At 38.1% G+C, this 20,901-nt stretch overlaps 1 long non-coding RNA gene across 2 annotated transcripts in view; it reads right to left on the bottom strand.

Moving 5' to 3' along the window:
* Window positions 1-20,901, bottom strand: part of LOC119063899 (uncharacterized) — a 66,140-nt gene that overhangs the window by 2,777 nt on the left and 42,462 nt on the right. For both annotated transcript variants that reach the window (XR_005085271.2, XR_005085270.2), the window contains one exon: window positions 8,931-9,059. This is a non-coding gene — a long non-coding RNA (uncharacterized LOC119063899). The remainder of the gene's footprint in view (window positions 1-8,930; window positions 9,060-20,901) is intronic.

Genomic DNA, 20,901 nt, shown 5'->3' with positions numbered 1-20,901 from the left:
AAAAGGGAAAAAGAGAAAAAAATAAAATGAGAGGAGGAACTGGCTCTTTAAATGTTCTGGAGGTGACTTTGGTCAAAGAGGGACTAGCTTGCAACAATGGCTGCCTGGCCCCTTTGCTGGCACCTCTGTGATCACAAGCAGCAAGCAACAGTCAGAGCACAGGTCTCCAGTATTGCCCACTTTGGCTCCTGAAAGCTTCTCAAGCTACTCAAGCTGCTCTAGGAACTGGAGCATAGCTGCTTGCCAGGGACGGTAGGATGTGGTGGGCAGGAAGGTGGAGCGTGGGTAGCTGATGCCATGCTATGAACTGAAATTGACTGAATTTAACCACAATTTACTTTCCAAGCCTTTCCCTGGAAGTTGCTAGATTTCAAAGTTCCAAAATAGTTGTATCAAACAGATTCTGCCAGGGCAATTGTTGTCTAGGTGGGAAGACAGATTATTGGTGCTTCCTACTCTGCCATCTTCCCAGAATCCTATCTGTGTCTTTGCTTTTTAAAAACACTTCCCTACATGGTGGAACTTCATTCAACTTTGAACCAACCCAGTTGCTTCTTTCTTACTTACTTGCAATCAGGCAGTTGACTCTCACTACAGAAAATCATTTACCTGATACATTACTAAACAACTGGAACCTACACAATTCCAACCACCCTTTCTCAAAAAAAGTTGCATGTGCTTCTTCATCTTTCTCTTTCTCTTTTTTCCCCCTTTTAAAAATAAAACTATACTTCAAGTACTCTCTAGAATATAAGTTCACGAGGCTGGACATTTTTGTTGTTGTTCAGGGCTCTGTCCCTCATCCTAACACAGTGTAGCACATGCTAGATAATAATTTTGAATAAATGGACATAGAGAAGTACACAAATTAAAATAGAAAACACACCTGTACCATATACTTTATCAAATTTGGGCATATTACCATAATTGATCTGCATTTTTCTAAGCTTCCTGGATCCTATTCACCTCTCTCTCCTAACAATTGGTGCTGTCAATAATTTGGTGTTTATCTCTCTCATGGAAGTTTTTGAACTTTACTACATGTTTACCCCATAATAGTATATGTCATTGTTTTTGAAGGATTATAGGCTTCACATAAATGGTACTATATTCTATGTAATCATCCTACAGCTTTTATCCTGCATGTTCTTCCTTCTACATTATGTTTTTGAGATGAATCCATGTTGATACCTGCAGTTCCAGTTTATTTATTTTTAATTATTATTATTTCCTAATGTTCATATGAGGATATGTTTTTTATTGATGAGAGAGAGAGAGAGAGAGAGAAGCATATCAGTTGCTTCCCATATGTGTCCAGACTGGGGATTGAACCTGCAACATTTTGATGCACAGGAGTACATTCCAACCAACTGAACCACCTGGCCAGGGCCCAATTTATTTCGTTCATTTTTGCTTGCTTGCATCATGATCTCCTTATCCATTCTTCTATTGATGAAAATTCAGGTAATTTTCAGATTTTTACCATCACTAGCACTGCTAAATGAACATTTCTATATGAGTGTGCTGTGTGGCAGTCTGCAATAGTTCCTCTAGGAGGGCTCCGCATCTCGGGATGGAGGGCTGGGACACCGGAGTGTGAACTCTACTAGACATCGTCAAATTATTCCCAAAATATTTTGTGTTAATTAACATTTCCAACAGAAATATTTGAAACTTCTCCTTGCTTCAGTTTCAAGTCACTATTTGGTATTGTCAGACTTTAAATACGTTTCTAATCTCATGATATTAAATGGCAACTTATTTTTTATCTTGCATTTCTCTGATTACTAGTAAAAGTTGAACAATTTTTCATCTTTCTTGGTCATTAGGCAATTCTTTTCTCTAAATTACTATCTCATATACCTTTGCTTATGTTAAAAAATAAAAACTTAATTTTTTTAGAGCAGTAAGGTTCACAGCAAAATTGAGACAAAGGAACAGAGATTTACCATGCACCACACATTCATTATTAACACCCCCACCCACCCACCCAAACTAGCATATTCATTACAACTGTTGAATCTATATTGATCCTACATTATCACCCAGCATCCATAGCTTACATTATGGTTCACTTTTGGTGTTGTACATTCTATGAGTTTGGACAAATGTATAATAACATGTATCCATCATTATGGTGTTATACACAGTATTTTCACTGCTCTAAAATTCCACTGTACTCTGTTTATTCATCTTTCCCTCTTCCTACCAAAGAAAACCCTTTGCCTATTATTTTAAAAAGATTTTTAAGTTTTTATTCTATTATAGGTGTTCCAATTCCTACCTCCCCCTGCTTTGCCCTTCTCTGCCCAACCCACTCCCTGCTCCCACAGTCAATTCCCACACTGGTCCATGTCCATGGGTCATTCATAGTCATTCATACATGTTCTTTGACTGGTCCCTTCCCCCTCTTTCCACCATTATCCCCTTTTCCTCTCCCCTCTGGTCACTGTCAGTCTGTTTCATATTTCTATGCTGCCTATTATTTTTGTTGAGCTATTTCTTTCTCTAATTTTAGGCAGTCAGCACTTTGTCAGCTATATGCATTGTAAATATTATCCTTCAGTCTGTGTTTTATCTTTATGTATAGTATTGTTTTAATAGAAAAGTTTAGTATTTGAAAAGAGTCCAATTTATCAATCATTTCCTTAATAGTTTTTGTATAGTGTTTTAGAACTCTCTCTCCTCCCTCAGATTTTAAGGATATTTTTATGCTATCTTGTAAATTTTTAAAATGCTGCTCTACATATTTAGTTTTTAATCTAGCCTGGAAAATAAAGTAAGAAGTAAAGTTTATTATTTTCCATACAGATAACTAATTTTTCCACCACCATTTTATTTCCCTACTGATCAGCAGTGCAACCCTTCACAAATATTAAGTTTCCATTAATGCATGAGCTCTGGGACTGAGCTCTGCGTTCTACCCACTGGGCGCCTTGTCTACATCTGTGCCAAAATCAAACTGTACTAATCATTATAATTTCACAAAAGTATTGCTCTCTTCCCCATCTAGTTATTCTTTAAAGATTTCTTGGTTATCCTGTCCTTTACCATATGAATGTTGAGGACACTTGTCAAGTTCTAGATATAATTCTGGTGATATTTTAAGTAGAATTGAATTTTAAATTGAATGTATTGATTAACTGGGAGACAACTGCCATTTTACAATCCCCAAATATGGTTTTTGTTTTCTTTATTTTCTTTCTAATTATCTTGCACAATTTGTCGGACTTATCCTTATGTAAACTATAGTTTTCACTGTCACTACCCAAAGTTTTTTTAATCAATACATTGTTTTTCTAATGTATTATTAACAATGTTATTGATTATGCTGAGTTTGTATCCAAAAAAATTAGACCATATTTCAAATTAGTTTTAGAATTTTAAATTGGTTCATTACTGGAAATACTATTATTTCCCAGGTAATATAGATATATAAATATGCCTCCTGTCTTTCTTTCTAATCTTTGTACTACTTATTTTGATGACACCCCATTGGCTTATTCTTTCTTTGCTCTAGGGGACATATCAGTGAAAATATGGCTGCATAGAATATCTGAGATTTTCCTGCCTATGTTCTCCTCTAGGACTTTTATGGTGTCACAACTTATATTTAAGTCTTTTATCCACCTTGAATTTATTTTTGTGTATGGTGTAAGTTGGTGATCTACTTTCACTTTTTTGCATGTAGCTTTCCAGCTCTCCCAACACCATTTGTTGAAGATGCTCTTTTTAGTCCATTTTATGCTTCTGCCCACTTTGTCAAATATTAATTGGCCATAGGTCCTTGGGTTTATTTCCAGGCTCATTAATCCACTCCATTGGTCTATGTGTCAGTTCTCATGCCTGTACCATTGCCTTTTGATTAAATTGGCCTTATAATAGTTTGATATCGAGTATTTTTAAAATTATTGTTGTTCAATTACAGTTGTCTGCATTTTCTCCCCATCACTCCCTTAATGTAGTATATTATATGAAGAAACTTGGAATTCCTCCTGAAACCATCCTCCACTCCTGAGATGGACCAGACTTGAACATAAACACTGCTGAGTTTGCTTTGCTACTATTTTGTTTTGAATGTTTTATCTTTGTGTTCATCAATGAAATGAATCTATAGTTTTCTTACATTTCCCCTGATTTCGAGAGTACACTAGGTTTTAAAACGAGCTACATGGCTTTCCCTCCTTTCCAATTCCCTGAAATAATGTGTATAAATTGGAGATTATTTGTACCTTAAAGAAATAATACTCAGCTATAATATCATCAGAACCTGGTGTCTCTTTCATGGGGAAGGAAGTTTTGACTACTGCTTCAGGCTCTTCAATGACTATTAAACTATTTATCTGGTCCAATTTTTTATTCAGTTAATTTTTGTAATTAAAACTTTCAAAAATATATATTATTGATTATACTATTACAGCTGTCACATTTTCTCTCCTTTATTACCCTCTGCCCTGCAACCCTCTCCCACCTGCATCCCCCCATTTAGTTCACGTCCATGGGTTTATATATAAGTTCTTTGGCTTCTTCATTTCCTATCCTATTCTTAACCTCCCCCTGTCTATTTTATACCTATCATTTATGGTTCTTATTCCCTGCATCTTTTCCCCCATTCATCCCCCTCCTCACCCCACTGATAATCCTTCATATGATCTCCATTTCTATGATTCTGTTCCTGGTCTAGTTATTTGCTTTGTTTGTTTTTGTTTTGTTTTAGGCTCAATAGTTGGTAGTTGTCAGTTTGTTGTCATTTTACTGTTCATATTTTTTATCTTCTTTTTCTTAGATAAGTCCCTTTAACATTTCATATGATAAGGGCTTGATGATGATGAACTCCTTTTACTTGACCTTATCTGGGAAGCACTTTACCTGCCCTTCCATTCTAAAAAATAGCTTTGCTGGATAGAGTAATCTTAGATATAGGTCCTTGCCCTTCATGACTTCAAATACTTCTTTCCAGCTCCTTCTTGTCTGCAAGGTCTCTTTTGAGAAATCAGCTGATAGTCTTATGGGAACTCCTTGGTAGGTATCTGTCTCCTTTTTTCTTGCTGCTTTTAAGATTCTCTCCTTAGCTTTAATCTTGGGTAATGTAATTATGATGTGCCTTGGTGTGTGCTTTTAAGATTCTCTCCTTAGCTTTAATCTTGGGTAATGTAATTATGATGTGCCTTGGTGTGTGCTTCCTTGGATCCAACTTCTTTGGGACTCTCTGAGCTTCCTGGACTTCCTGGAAGTCTATTTTCTTTGCCAGATTAGGGAGGTTCTTCTTCATTATGTTTTCAAATAAGTTCTTAATTTCTCGCTCTTCCCCTTCTCCTTCTGGCATCCTTGTGATTCAGATATTGGAGCATTTAAAGTTGTCCTGGAGGTTCCTAAGCCTCTCCTCATTTTTTTTTTAATTCTTGTTTTTTCTTTCTGTTCTGGCTGAATGTTTATTTCTTCCTTTTGTTCTAAATTGTTGATTTGAGTCACAGTTTCTTTTCCTTCACTGTTGGTTTCCTGTGTATTTTTTTTCACTTTGCATAGCCTTTACTTTTTCCTCTATTTTGCGACTATACTCAACCATTTCTGTGAGCACCCTGATTATTAGTGTTTTGAACTATGAATATGTTAGATTGGCTATCTCTTCTTCACTTAGCCCTGTTTTTGGAGTTTTGATCTGTTCTTTCATTTGGGCTTTTGTTTTGTCTTGGTGTGCCTGTTATGTTGTAAGGGGCAGAGTCTTAGGTATTTGTCCGGGCAGGGCAACCCACATAACCTGGTTGTGGTGCTATATGTGGGGGAGGGGTATGAGAGGGAACAATGAAGCTTGCTCAGCTCTCAGCTGGCTTTCAGTCACTTCCTCTACTACCCACAAGCAAATTGGACCCTTCTGGTACTGATTCCCCAAGTGGGTGCTTTTGTGTATGTTCTAGGATGCTGTGGGTCTCCCCAGTGAGCTATCCTGTGAGACTGGGAGTTTCTCCCACCACTGCAATGCCCACAATATTTTATGGCCAGAGGTTTTGAAGCTTTATTTCCCTACACTCCAGTGTAGGGAAGTGGGTTGCATGGTCTGGAGCCGTGGGTTGCATGGTCTGTCTCACTCCCCAGTTATTCCTCCCAGTTTATCTGCACAGAAATGTGGGGCCACTTGGTTGGCCAGCTGCTGCCCTGCCTTATATCCTCTCCTCCCTGGCTGCCCATCTCTGCCCCTCCTACCAGTCTGAATGAATGTTTCTTCTTTAACTCCTTGGTTGTCAGACTTCCATACAGTTCAATTTTCTGGCAGTTCTGGTTATTTTTTGTTTTTAAGTTTGTTGTTTTCTCTCTTTAGGTTGTGCAAAGAAGCAATGTGTATCTACCTATGCCTCCACCATGGCCAGAATTTCTTAAAGAAAATTTTTAACTAAATATTTACATTTTGGACATAAGTTTGTTCTTAGTTATTATTTATAGTTTAACAATTCTCTGTAGTAAGCCCCTTATTTGGATGCTAATAATATAAATCTGTGCCTTTTGTATTTTTCTTTTTTTTAAGATTGTATTTATTTTTAGAGAGGAAAAGGAAGAGAGAAAGAGAGGGAGAGAAACATTGATGTGAGAAACACTGATGATCAATTGCCTCTTGTATGTGCCCTGACAAGGAACTGAACCCATGACCTAGCCCTATGCCATGACTGGGACTGGAACCTGTGGCCCTTTGCTATGAGAAATGATGCCCAACTAACTCTGCCACATCAGTCAGAGCTTGTCTTTTTCTTGATTGTTCTTTTTTATTCATTTTTTCAAGTTACTAGTTTTTAGTTTCATTTATACCCTCTACTGTTCCTGTATTTTTTACTTAATTTCTATTTTATTTTACATTTTTTGGATTCATTTTATGCTCTTTTTCTAGCTTTTTAATCCAATCGCTACCTCATTTTTAATACTGGAGCTGATTATGTAGTATGTGCACTGATAAATGTAATCTCTGCTGTGATTGCTTCTTCAACCTCCCTGTGTTATGTAATCTTCCAGCTATGTTTTTCCTATTTTTACATCGTGGATCTCTAACTTAACTTTATTCTCTGATTAGAGAATTATCCTATATGTTAACAAGTCTTTAAAATTTATTGTTTCACTTATTATTTAACACATAATCAATATTTGAAAAAAGAGTCCCTGGTTTTTTAAAAATAAATGTATTTTCTATTCAGGAGGGGTTTAGCCTTCTATATAAAACTGTTAGATCAAGCATATTAATTTTGTGTTTTAATAATAGAAAAATGACTAGGCCAGATTATTTGCAAGCAAAGGTATATTCTATGATATTGCAGGAGAGAACAAATCATGTAGTAAATATGCGACAGATTCTGAAATAAGGCTACAGAGCAACTCATATATGCAGCTTTTAGGTTCTATTATTTTATACATTCTATGGTTGGCTATGTTTAATAATTAATCTTTACTTGTGACTAGTGTACTTTTAATGAGGACTCACGCTACCCTACAGTTCTGGGAAGGCTCAACTCCTCTTTCTTCAAACATGACTCCTCCATCCCCTCATCTGTCACTCCCATTTGGCAGATATTGGAGAACTTGTGTCACTCCCTGTCAAAGTCCCTGCTACTGCCTATAAGGCTGTGCTAATATTTTTCCATCATTCCAATGAAAATTAAGACGAATATAAAGTGAAGTGCTTAACTATTATTTTTATTAAAGCCAATCATAAGTCAAAAATGTGTCACATTATTTATAAACCAGGGCATTTAGATGATAAGATTACTGCACAATCCCATTTACTCAATGTTATACTGTAAGGCTAAAAACATAATCACACAGAATTTAATAAACTAAAAATCATAAAAATTCTTGAAATCTGAAATTTATAAGTGACAATCACATTACTATCCAAGACTATGATTTCAAACTAGTTATGTGAATTCTCTTTTGAATCCTGAAGTCATTAAAAAACTTGACGCATGCTTACAGTACAGCAGCATGTACTCATTCTGTTGTGTATATACATGTATATTATAATCCTACAGTTAAATGACACTCTCCAACAGCCCTTATTTCCTTAAGTTTCCAACAATTATCTCATATCAATTTTCTACACAACAGTTATGACTAGCTGATGTATTTATCGCTCCTTTATCTGTCTTCCCCTAAAATGTCAACTCCATAAAGGTGGGGGCTCAGTCTTTGTTGGTCATTACTGTATCCCTGGGACACTTCCTTGCACATAGTAAATATTCATTGAGTGTAAGTTCATACAGTTTTATATGTTACAGATCTCAATTTGAGTTAAAAATTAAGCAAGAAAGACATTATAATAAAAATATGTCAAATAGGAGCATTGTAGTTAAGTTGTGGGCCTGAATGACAATAGAGATTGAGGAGTGGAGTGTGTGACTAAAGATGGTAGAACAAACTAGGCAATGCAGTCAGAGACATGAACTTGTTCTGGTCCCAGTTTCAACTAATTACAGAAAGACAGAGTAAGAAAGGTTGAGAGTTTACCAATACATTCAGGATTAAGTCTGGATGCTTAGAGGCAAGCATACGAAAAAGTGAAAAATCTGGTAGATGGCTACTCTAATGAAAACACAGTATACAGGGTACACCCTTGGAGAGATCCCAATTACATCCAAACTCCTTCACCTGGCAGACAAGGTCCTTCATGTTTTGGTCTCCAGGGTGAGCCTCTCTGTAATCATGCTATGATTTTCTGCTCCCTGCTCTATCCGTTGTGAACTCTCTCACTTCTCTGAACTACACCTTATTCTTCACAGGCTTTGGTGTGTTCCTTTTCTCCCACACAGACTCTTGCTCCCCCTTAAGCCTCCTGCCCCTTTCCTATTTTCCTTTAGGTCTTCACTTAAACCTAGGCACTCATAGTTAAGTGTTTTCTGCTCCCCAAGATCATGTAGGACACATTTCTGATGTGCCCCATAACACCCACTTACCTGTATCTAACATTTATCATACAGTTTTGAAATTGCCACTTTTCACAGTCATTTCTCCAACCAAGCAGTATGATCTTCAAAGACAGAGTCTGGGTGATGTTCACAGATGTATTCCAGCACCTAGCACAACTGACACAGAGAGTACTCAGTAAATGGTTATTGAATAAATATGACTAAAGGAGTGACAGATGTATGAATGTGAACAGGTCCATGAAGGCAACTGAGTCGTAGGTTGCCTAAGGAGACATGATTTATTCAGTTTGTTAACTTTCAGACCCACACAGAAGAGTATGTGTCTGACTCAGGAGTCAGGGGAGCTCTAGGGAAGACCAGGAGGCCTTGATATCATGGCTGAGTATGCTAAGCAAGGTTAAGAAAAAGGCAGGTTAAGGCTATGGCAGGGTAAAACCATCAAGTAGCTGCTCTGTCTATGGAAAGTCCAGCCTTCCCTTCCGATGCTTTCCCTATCCTCTGCTGTGGCAGTCCCTTGTTTAATCTGACTCCAGATAACAAATGCCCTTTACTCCTTCTCCTTTCTGCAATACCAGCTTTCTAGACAATTTATCTGTGAGACCTTAGGCACTGGCAGGTGAAGATGGGGTCATGGATGTTTCAATTGCTGGATGTTCTCAGAACTCTGGCATTATGGCCCAAAGAAGCTACTCACTCTGCCACAAGTGAGACAGGTGTAGGTTTCATCAATCACTGAGAACCAGGGAGCCTCCCAGGAGGACACAACATCAGCCTGAAAAAGGCACTGAGTTGTCAAAGAAGTAGCACCTGCTCTAATTTCAGTGGATTGGATCCATTCTTTAATGAGGTACAAACCAAATGTACATATTTTCCGCCAACTGGAATCTATTATTTCTCTTTTGAGCCAGCTGTTCTTTTGTTCCCTACACTGGAAGGGAGACCTTGAAATTACATTTTTTCAATCCTACATTCTTGGAAATCTATACTGATACTTTAATAAAGGGATTCATTTATCCTAAAAAAAAACCCTCTGTGACAAAAGTATGTTTGGGTATACTAATGCACTCATAATAAATATATACAGCTGTACAACAGGGCAAGAGTCCTGGTAGCCTGTTATTTACAGTAATTGTAGATGTGAGTGGACATTTTAAAGAGAAACTTACAAGTTAGTTGTACTTTCTGGTAGTAATTACCTCCCACAAACATGACTCATTTCAGCAGTTTAAATGCAAGAGTTGGGTGTCCCAAAATCAACAGTCTTATAAATACATCTCTGATGAATGCATAAATGTTTAAACATTTCTCCCTGATCTCAAAGACAGGTTTAAATGTAAGATTTTTATGCATTACAATACCTTTGGGAGAAAGTAAAAACAAAGATCATGGAAATCTCTCTGCACTGGAGGATGTCTCCATTCCCGTGGGAAGGCGGAAACTCCGGCAACAAGAAGGTTAAGTGTGTTTTCTTCCATCCAGGAGGGAAGGCTGCTATTTGTTCTAATGCAGTCCATTTGTTTTGGGTTTTTTTAAATAACACTCATAGGGCAGACTTTTATGGTAATAGAACAGTGTTAATGCTTTTGGGTGGGACTGACTAGGCATCTTGTAACAGAACACATAACTGAAGAAATGTGGCTTGTCAGCCAGGAATGCCGAAGAAAGAACACTCTCTGCCAGGGGAGATGCTCATTTTTGTGGAATGCTCACTCAAAGACATTGTGTATCTCGATAACCTTCGGCCTTCCAATCAGTGGAACATTTTTAAAACATTATTAAAAGCACCCTTGGAAAGTATTAACAGAAACTTAGGTGCTGACATCATCCACCCACTAGATTCATTATTTTGTGAAATCCTAAAGTTTTATTTGTGTCTGGGTGAAAATGGAAGTATATTAGAAGTCTCTGTTCTATTCTCATTATATCCACCTATTTTGACATACTATATAAATCACCCACATGAGTTTAAGAGTAAAATCTATACTCAGAATTCTATCATCTGTATTGAAATATGAAATAACATGTCAATATACACACAGTCCTTTTTCCTATTCAAAATAACCATTGGTAGTCAACTTATCACTGAATCCTACAGAATGTCAGTGTCAAAAAAGAACTGCTTCTGCTGAAAATTCTTTCTCAGTATTTTTGAATTTGATGTCTATTTTGCTCCTAGTTATTTTTGTATCATCAGCTGCTGCCGTTGCATTCCCATCTCTTGAATCCAGAGGAATACAGGGTTCCTCTGTGGCTAAGGGGAAATGCCTGCCAAGAACGCTGAAGTTCTGGTGAAGGTCACTAACTACTACAAAATGGACTAAGTACAGTAAGTAAGAATGTTGGTGCACACAAATGGACAGCCAATGGCTATGGCATTTTGTGGAGAAATCTGATATCATATAATAACACTAGTACATCTGGACATTGAGGAGCATAGAGAAATACCTCCAAAGGATGTGCAGCAGTTCAGTGGTTAGATGAGGACCAACCCAAACTCATTGTCCCAAAATAATCATGAAAAAGAGCTGAGATGGGTCGCATATATTAGATCCCTTGTAGATAGAATCACAACTAGAAACTCTCCACCTGCTCTCATTAAGAGTCCTTTGAACATAGTCTATTCTCTTAAATGCAAAATGATCACCTATAACTAATTCTCAGAACTTGTCAAAAGATGGGGCCAAGTCCCTCTCTATGCGCGCTGAAAATGCTTACAATGCCCAGGATATTATTTCTGGTCCAGGAAAAGTTTAAATTTGGGGGGCGGTGCAGAGAAGAGACAAAAGGGTTAGTTTGGAGAAGGTCCATGCCGTGCCGTTCACAAAGTTTTTTTTTTTTTGACAAGAGTAACTTACAGCTAAGGAAGCAGCTCCGAGGAGCCTTAATAAATATGTGGGAAGAGAAAAGTTGCCCGAGGCGGACCAGGCGTGACTTGGGTGAGGCTAGAGGCTGCTCACTGATTCTCCAATGTCCAGGCTTTTTTGTCAGGGAATGAATGAGGGAGGCTCTTTTTCCTAAGGTGGTAGCCAATCTTTTTTACTTTAAAAATAGAACCAATTTGCCTGCCTTTCCTCTTTAAATGCACCAGGCTACCACACAGACTTGTGGCTTATCAGGTGGGAGCATTTCTTCATTAAGTTGAGCTACCTCCTTCCATGCTTTATAATATAGTTTTTTATTACTTTGATACTAATGGGAGCAAATCAAACAGAACAGAAAAGCATGCCTTTAGAAATAAATAGGATAGCTCTTTTTTGCAAACATTAATGCTATGTTCCAGAATAAACAATAGGGTGACTTATTTCAAAGTTACACCCTCTTAGGCTCTCTTCCAGTTCCATTTTCACCAACTGTCCTGTGTCGCCTTTGCCTGGCCCCTGTGGAGGGCTTCTGTCTGATACCCAGGCATGACCACCATGGGACCTGCTGGGTGCCACCGAGTCACATTCCAGCCCAAAGTGTGTGGGATGGACTCCCAGTTGGGTGAAACCTTAACCAATGAGATATGAAGTCCATGGGGAAAATCTTCCCCTTTCCTCCCCTGGATTACTGGCTTGAAATGCTGTTTATATACCTCAGAGGACAGCACTGTGGGACTGAGCAAGCAATTGCACAGAGCAGCAGAGAACGAGGTAATACCTGGTATTGGCTCACTCTCCTTCCTTGCTTCACTCGCCTTGACTTTCACAGTGCCTGCTGGGGTTGCACTCCCTAATAAGTTGAAGTCCTTTGTCTTGGTTTCTACTTTCCCAAAAAGCCAGGGTAAGACATACTTTTTCTTTATAGGAAAAATATTCTGTAGTCCATTTGGAGGAATAAACCATCACAAATAGTGTTTAATTATTTTATGAATATAAAACATGATAAAGAACTTGTTCGATCAAACGTTAACACATAAAATGGCAATGATTAAATTACTGTGCTCTTCATACAAAAAAACTAGGCAGAAAATTCAGTTAAATAGAATAATTCAAAATTAGATTCCTACTGTGTGTCTGGCCCCATGCTATGCACTCTATGTGAATTATGTCACTGAGTCCTCACAATAACTTGTTGACTAAGTATTGGTTATGTCATCATTTTCTAAATTAAACAACCTAAGGCCTAGAAGCTTTCCAAAATTCACCCAACTAGTATATTGCAGAGACAGGATTTGAACTTTTTTAAATATTTTATTTATTTTTATAGAGAGGTGAAGGGAGGGAGAAAAGAGTGGGAGACAAACATTGATGTGAGAGAGAAACATCAACCAGTTGCCTCCTGCATGTGCCCTGACTGGGGACCAAACCTGCAACCAAGGCATATGTCCTGATGGGGAATCAAACTGGTGACCCTTCACTTTGTGGGACGCCGCCCACACAACTGACTCACCTGGTCAGGGCAGGACTTGAGCTTTTTAATAATAGAAAAGTATTTAGTAAGATTTACTGAAACATAAGTATACAGATTATATGTACAAGCCATGGATAATAAAATGTTAAAAATGCATAGATAAAAATACTAGAAGAAAATAAATCAGACTCTTAGGTGTTTCCAGATTGGAATCAAGGACAACTTTTTTCACTTTCTTTATATCTAGTTGTACTTTTAAAAATTTTTAATTTTAATTGTTGTTCATGTACAGTGTTGTCTTTTACTCCCATCCCAGCCCACCCCCACAGCCCTCCCCACCTCCCTCTCACGCCCACCCCCCAGTAGTTGTACTGTGACAGACACCACGCTGCATGTTCACTAAACATTTCACTCCTGCTCCGGGTATGCAGGAAGACCACATATCCAGACACCCTTCCGAGTACAGTCCCATGACTCATTCTGGCTACTGGAATGTGGGCCGCACTGGGTACGCCACTTCTAGACCTGGCCCTGTTGGCTACAGAGGTTCAGCAGATGATCCCAAGATCCCAAAGGATTCCAAGGCCCTGGGAGGCAGTGGAGCTATAAGATGAAAGAAGCTAGATCCTTAGTTGCTGCTAGAAGAAGAAAGAGCAAACCAACTGGTGGGACCATGACATAAATGAGAAGTAAATCTTTTATTAAGTTTATTTCTCAGTTAATCTGCTAAGCTTTGGGGTTGTTTGTATACCATTCATTTGAATTATCTTAATAAATACATATATTCTTCATTTCTTTAAATAAAAAGTAATTCAAACAAAATAAAGGAATGTTAGTTTTTTTTGGTTCAACAACTCCAACTTTAGCCAGCGACTTTTGTTTCTTTACTCCCTCGGAATTCTGATTCCCACCCAAGGCACTAGTATCAATGGCAGCAGTAGCAACAACAATCCCCTCACTTCAGGTGTGAGCATTATGAATTTTGGTCATTGTGTATGGTCATGTAACCACGGTCAAGATCTGGAACATTTCCATCACCCCAAAAGCTTCTTTGTGCCATTCCCGTTGAACACTTCCACAGGATCCTGCTGCCCCAGGCAGCCACTGACCTGCTACTCCCTTTCTTGCCTTTCCCAGAGTTTCATACATGTGAAATGACACAGTTCGTAATCTTCTGTGATCAACTTTTTCTACTTAACTTAATAATTGTGAGATTCAGCCATGTTGTTGCACGTATTAATATTTTGATCCCTTCAATTGCCGAGTTCCCCTTCTCGTCAGTATGGAGTCCCCTGAATTCTGGTTGTACACCCACTGACTGGTGAGAGACTACATTCCCCAGGGGTGGCTGCAAAATTAAATTCACCTCAGTGAGAGGTGGGCAGAAATAAAATAGGTGGAATCCTTGTTACCTTCTTAACAACAAGTTGTCCTGAATTTCTTTCCCGATGACTTGAGCAATCGTGAAAACCACAGCTTTAAGGTGGCAGAGCACCCTGTCGCCCTGCATACACTTACCTTTGAATTACTACAGGGGAAATAAACACTTTTCTATCCTATTTAAGCCTCTGAATTTTGGATCTCTTTGTTACAGCAGCTAAGTAATTAGCCTAACAAATGAACTCCCCATAAAGCAGGGGTTATTTTTTATTCATCTTTGTAACCTCACCACAATTTAGTTTAGTGGTGTATGTTGAATAAACTTTCAGTAGCAATTTACTGGGATGAATATTGAATAAATGGATGAGTGAATTCCATCTGTGTATAATGTTTGCCCTCAGAGAAATTATTTAAAACTTCAAAACCCACATAACATTTATTTTTTTCAATGATATCAGATTAAATATATTCTGCCAGATTTGGCCTTGATACATCATAATATGCCTGAAAGTAAAGTCGATAATGTAAAAAATGCAGAAAATTGAGTGACTCTTAAAGATAACACCTATATAATAACACTTTATTTTTTGTTTTTAAAGTATTACAGAGTTATGATTGTACTATTATTATTAATATAAGTATTATTATATATTATAATTAAAGAATTATTATTACAGTAAAATAATATAATCAAAGATAAAATACAGATTAACCAGTTAAACTAATTTTACATCCAAATTTGTACTTTTTCCTTTCCAAGAAAAGTTACCAACTTCAAAACCAGGTTAAACATTGCTATAACAATGAACTGGAAATATGTGTTCATAAAAGATAACCAATATGAATCAAAGAGTTTGCGTCCCCACTGAAACAGAGCTGATTCCATGCTGACAAAACCTGGTCACAACAATTCATAAATCTGTCCTGCATTCCTTGGAAAAATTAGCTGTGTGAAACATATAATTACTTTCAAATGTTGCACAGCTCAATAAGAAAAAAAACACAAATAATCAGATTAAACAATGGGTAGAGAAACTGAATAAACATTTTTCCAAAGAGACATACAGATGGCCACCAGGTACAAGAAAAGCAGCATAACATAAATAATCATCAGGGCAATGCAAATCACAACCACCGTGAAACACCACCTCACACCTGTGAGTATGACTATATCGAAAGAGAAGAAATAAGTGCTGGCAAGGATGTAGAGAAAAGGGAAGCCTTGTGCACGGGGGTGGGGATGTAAACTTGTGCATCCACTATGGAAAACAGTGTGGAGGTTCCTCAGAAAATTTAACATAGAAGCACCCTATGACCCAGCTATTCCACCTCTGGGTATGTATCCAAAGAAAATGAAAACATTATTTATAATAGCCAAAATATGAAAACAACCTAAGTGTCCATTGGTAGATGAATGAACTAAAAATGTGATATGTGTGTATTATATATAATATTCCAATATATATACTCGGCCATAAAATACTCCATATATATATATATATATATATATATATATATATATATATATATATCACAAAAACAATGAAATGTTGCCATTTGTGACAGTGTAGATGGACCCAGAGAGTATTATCCTAGATTAAGTAAGTCAGATAGAAAGACAAATACTGTATGATCTCCATTACATTTGGAATTCCTTGCCTACCCCCCAAAAACAAGGTCATAGATACAGAGAACAGACTGGTGATTGTCAGAAGTAGAGGGGTAGGGGGTGGGAGAAATGAATGAAAGGGGTCAAAGAGCACACAGTTCTGTTATAAAATAAATCAATCAAGAGATGTAATGGCCAAGCATGGTGACTACAGTCAGCAATACTGTACTGCACATGTGGAAGTTGCTAGAAGAGTCAATCTTGAAAGTTTTCATCCCAAGGGAAAAAAATCTCTGTGACTACATAGAGCAATGGATGATACCTAGACTTACTGTGGTGAACATTTAGCAACATATACAAATATTGAATCATTATGCTGCACACTTAAAACTAACATATGTTTATCAATTATACCTTAATAAAAAATTAATGTCTCGAAAATCTTCTTTAACTCATCATCTAGTCATTGCAATGAAAGACCTAGGTCAAATTTTAACAGCAAAAAAGATAAACAGACATTTCACAAATAAGATTTTTAAAAAGTTGTGCTGATTGTTCATGGCTAAATCAGTTTTACTTTGATGTCAGGTCTGACATTAATACTTCAGTGAAAAGCTTTTTGTATGCAAAACCAAAGAAATAGAGTGTAGAGTCTAGATGTCAATAAGCAAACTTGGAATTTCAGAGCTTAAACTACTGTCAAGTCAGTCTTGTTTATGGCAGAGGAGCATAAACAAGGAGCACTTGCCAGTCCACATGCGAGGGAATCCCACAGAGTCCATTGCATCTCACCCCATCAGCTCCACGGGGGCAGTTATTTTTCAAGGTTAAACTACTTGTTAGCAACTGCAATTTTGTATTCTTACCACCAGCTTACTTACTAAAGTTAAGTATTTACAGAGTTAATTCTAACTCTAAAAAATTATTTTTTCTTTTAGCAAATCAATTTCTTTCCCTGGTGGATGTTATTTTAAATACAAAGATTGATCAGCATTCTTTTAGTTTAATAAACTATAAATGGTATGCCTGCATCGCACTTACACTGATATGTCAAACTACTTATCGTTCTTTCATTTACAATAATAAAAAATCACTTAAGGCCATTCACATAGCTAGCATGTAAATTTAAAGTAGCTATCTATCACTAAAATATTATATAAAATGATTAAAATGGCATTTCATTGTACTTAAAATAGTTGTTCTAATGTGAATTTCCAGTAGAAAGTGAGTTAAATACATTCACCAAATAATTTATCCCCAAACGCCTTAACAAACTGTTATTTGCAGAAAATGTTCAATAAATAATGGTTATTTGCTCTACAATTAAAACTGAAATGATTATTTGAAATTTAGAATCGGACATGGAAATCTCTTTTTTATCCCTCCTGCCTACCTTTGAGATTGTATTTTTCCTAGTATTATATTTTCCTGTAAGGGACTCAGCCAGTTTTTCCGAATTTAGGTCACAGAGACTTGAAAAACTATTGTGTAATTTAATAAATTATAGTAAAAAGGGTTTGCCTGAAGATCTCCCTCTATTTGTCATTAATTCTGCTTACCCCTTGGGTGGGAAAGAAGAAGGTGGGTAATGGTTGGAAGAGATGGGGATAATGAAGATATGCCAAGAAGGGAGATATAAGGTCAAGGTGAAAATATCCATCTTCTGTGTTCTAAGGCAGTGCTACTCCAGCTGGCTGAGAGGGACAAATTGTCCTGGGGGTAGTACACACCACCTGGAACTGACAAAAGGGATTAAGGATGATGATGGGTGGCTGCTGGCTCTCAGACTGTCATCTGTGTGTCTTGTAGAACCAGATGCTTTCTTGGATCGACCAGACTAATTCCAGACCCAAAGAGTAAAAGAATCACAGAAAGAATAATAGAAAAGAGTCATAGGATGTGAGAAGTGAAAGGAACTTAGGATGTTACTGCTTTAATACGCAGAAGCCCAGATAGTTCACATGATTTGCCTGGACCTCACAGGGAGCAAGGGGCTGACATGGAGATCTGAGTGTCATGAACTTGTATGATGCACAGTGTTCATAGTGTGGCCCCAGTCCTCAGGGCCTGTCTTCCTTCTGCATTCATCCAAGAGCAGCAGGGCCAGTGGGGAGGTGACAACGAGACACGATCACTACAGGCTTTGCTCCCTGGCTTAGGCCTTCTGGAAAGGTTATTTTGGACTTTTAAGCACTCACTTTCCTTTTTCCAAATCGCCTGCTTCCTTGCCTCTCTACTGTCCCTCATTTGGCAGGGAAGGGAATGGGGCAGAGAAATCCTGAGGTCCATAAAAAATGATGTGTAGAGGTTACTGTCACCTAGACCTGCTATAATACTATGATAACAAAATAAAAAATCTAGAGGCATTTCCTGCAGGCATTTCCTGCAGTTCAGAGGGTAAATGCCTGCACCACCACCAGGACGGATCTTCACAAATGCAGCACTGCAGGGCTGCAGCACCACTCCCCCCAGGTCCACCGCGGCAGTGGCGTCTTCCATGCCCCCGCACTGCTCTTTCTGCCAACAGATCTGCCCATCTCTGCCAGTTCCCAGATCACGAAATGTATATGTTTCCTTATTACTAAACATACATAGTTTATTTTTGCTCTTGTTTCCCTTGCTCAAGGGGACGCATACAAAAGGATATTACTCAAACTGATCTGAAATAGTTTACTTCCTATGTTTTCTTCTAGAAGTTTTACATCGAAGTCTTCAACACATTTTTTAAATTTTTAAAAATATTTTTTAAATTTATTTTTAGAGAGAGGGGAAGAGAGGAAGAAAGAGAGGGAGAGAAACATCAATGTGCGGTTGCCTCTTATGTGGCCTCTACAGGGGACCTGGCCCACAACCCAGGCATGTGCCCTGACTGGGGATCGAACTGGTGACCCTTCGGTTTGCAGGCCAGAGCTCAATCCACTGAGCCACACCAGCCAGGGCAAAGACCCAATTATTTAACCTGGCTGATCTATTCTCATTATTGTAAACCTTAAAAGACAAGAAGAGTTAGAATACATCGCGGAGATGATATGCTCTATTTCAGCCTGATTCTTTAGCTTCCAGACTCTTAGGTATTTCATTCGTGTCAGAAACATGAAAACCGCCCTGGCTGGTTGGGGGCCAGGTCCCCAGGGGCGGGGAGTGCGAGAGGCAGCTAGCGTTGTTGTTTCTCTCCCCCCTCTCTCTAAAAATAAAAAAGAATCTTTTTATAAAAAATATGGAAGCAGTTCTAAGGAACTGGATTTCCTTTTCTATTCTTTTTATACTTTACATTTTTGTTTTTAACTTCATTGCTATTGGCACTACAGATGTGAACTTATAGGCGTGCAACAGTGTCAACACACCCCTACCCCCCTCAAGCTCTGTCCCTCTCTGCCCAGCCCCACCCCTCCCTCTGGCCAGCACCACTGTTGTCCGTGTCTGTGTGCCATTCAAGGAACTGGATTTTCAACAAGAAAAGGACTCGTATATCCATAGTCTCAATATCAGAAATTGTTTGTCCTGGGCATTTCCCTTTCAAGGACACATGCTCAGGACCATAAGAATACTGCGACCCACCACCCCCCTCAGTGTTTGTTCTTTTTTGCATTTGTTAAGAATTTTAAGAGGTTTTTAAATAATGAGAAAGGCAATGATCCTTTTCAACTCAAGATAATTTATGTTATATCTAGTTCAAAACTTGTCTAATGCCATGGGCCTGTCCAAAAGTGTGTCCAAGTTTGTAAAAAATAAAAGGACATTTTTCAGTTCCAAAATTAGAGGTGAAACCTATTGTAGCCAGCTCTGTTGAGCATCCCACACTCCTTGGCACAGGACAGAGCTCTGTCAGCACAAGGTCTGAGACAGCTTTTGGCCACACTGTGGGGATATTTCAGGAGAGCTTCAAGGAACTGAAGTTTTGTGTGACTGACTTGGAAAATGTATTTATTGCCTGTACCATCACAAATGGAACATTTTCTTTTGAAAAAGTGTCATAAGGAACACGAATAGCCAATTGTTTACTCCTTCAAGAGAGGATACCATGTCTTGCTGTTTTAATGTACGGGCCCTCAGTGCACCAACTGAAAATCATCACAGCCTTAACTGAAGCAAATCCTCACCTTCCCATAATGTCATGGAATATCACATGTGGAAAACGAATTGTCCCACTCTGCCTCCCCGTGAGTATTTAATGTGTCTGGACAGAGTATTTTCTGTGGTTCTGAGGAGTTCAAGGGAGACCAAAGCCTCTGGTGTTTGCCGATCTAATATTGACCTTGCACACTATCGTACTTTAGAATGGCTGAGTGGGTTGTATCCAGGGGTAGAAAAAAAGCACATGGAAGGAAAGACAGATGCCTTCATTAGTAGTGTACAGAATAGAAAAAGCATGGACTTTAGAGCCAGACAAGCTGGTTCCAGCTCTGCCACTTGCCATGTCTGTCCTTTTATGTGTGTGTTTATGTCCTTGCTATGTGTGTCACCATGTTCAAGTAACTTAACCTTTCTGAGTCTCAGTTTCCTCATCTGTAAAATGGGGATTATGCTGGTTTTACACAACCTGGATCATAAAGAGTGATATAAAAATAAGTATTATTTATTGAGCACTTACTATATACAGTATTTGGTCTAAGCACTTTATGAGCTACAACTCATTTAATATTCACAATGATATTAAAGGATAGACTCTACTGTGGT

The sequence above is a fragment of the Artibeus jamaicensis genome, unplaced genomic scaffold, assembly GCF_021234435.1.
Source record: "Artibeus jamaicensis isolate MK-2021 breed Jamaican fruit bat unplaced genomic scaffold, CSHL_Jam_final contig_867, whole genome shotgun sequence".
Classification (NCBI taxonomy): Eukaryota; Metazoa; Chordata; class Mammalia; order Chiroptera; family Phyllostomidae; genus Artibeus; species Artibeus jamaicensis.
This window is presented reverse-complemented; position numbering and strand designations above follow the sequence as displayed.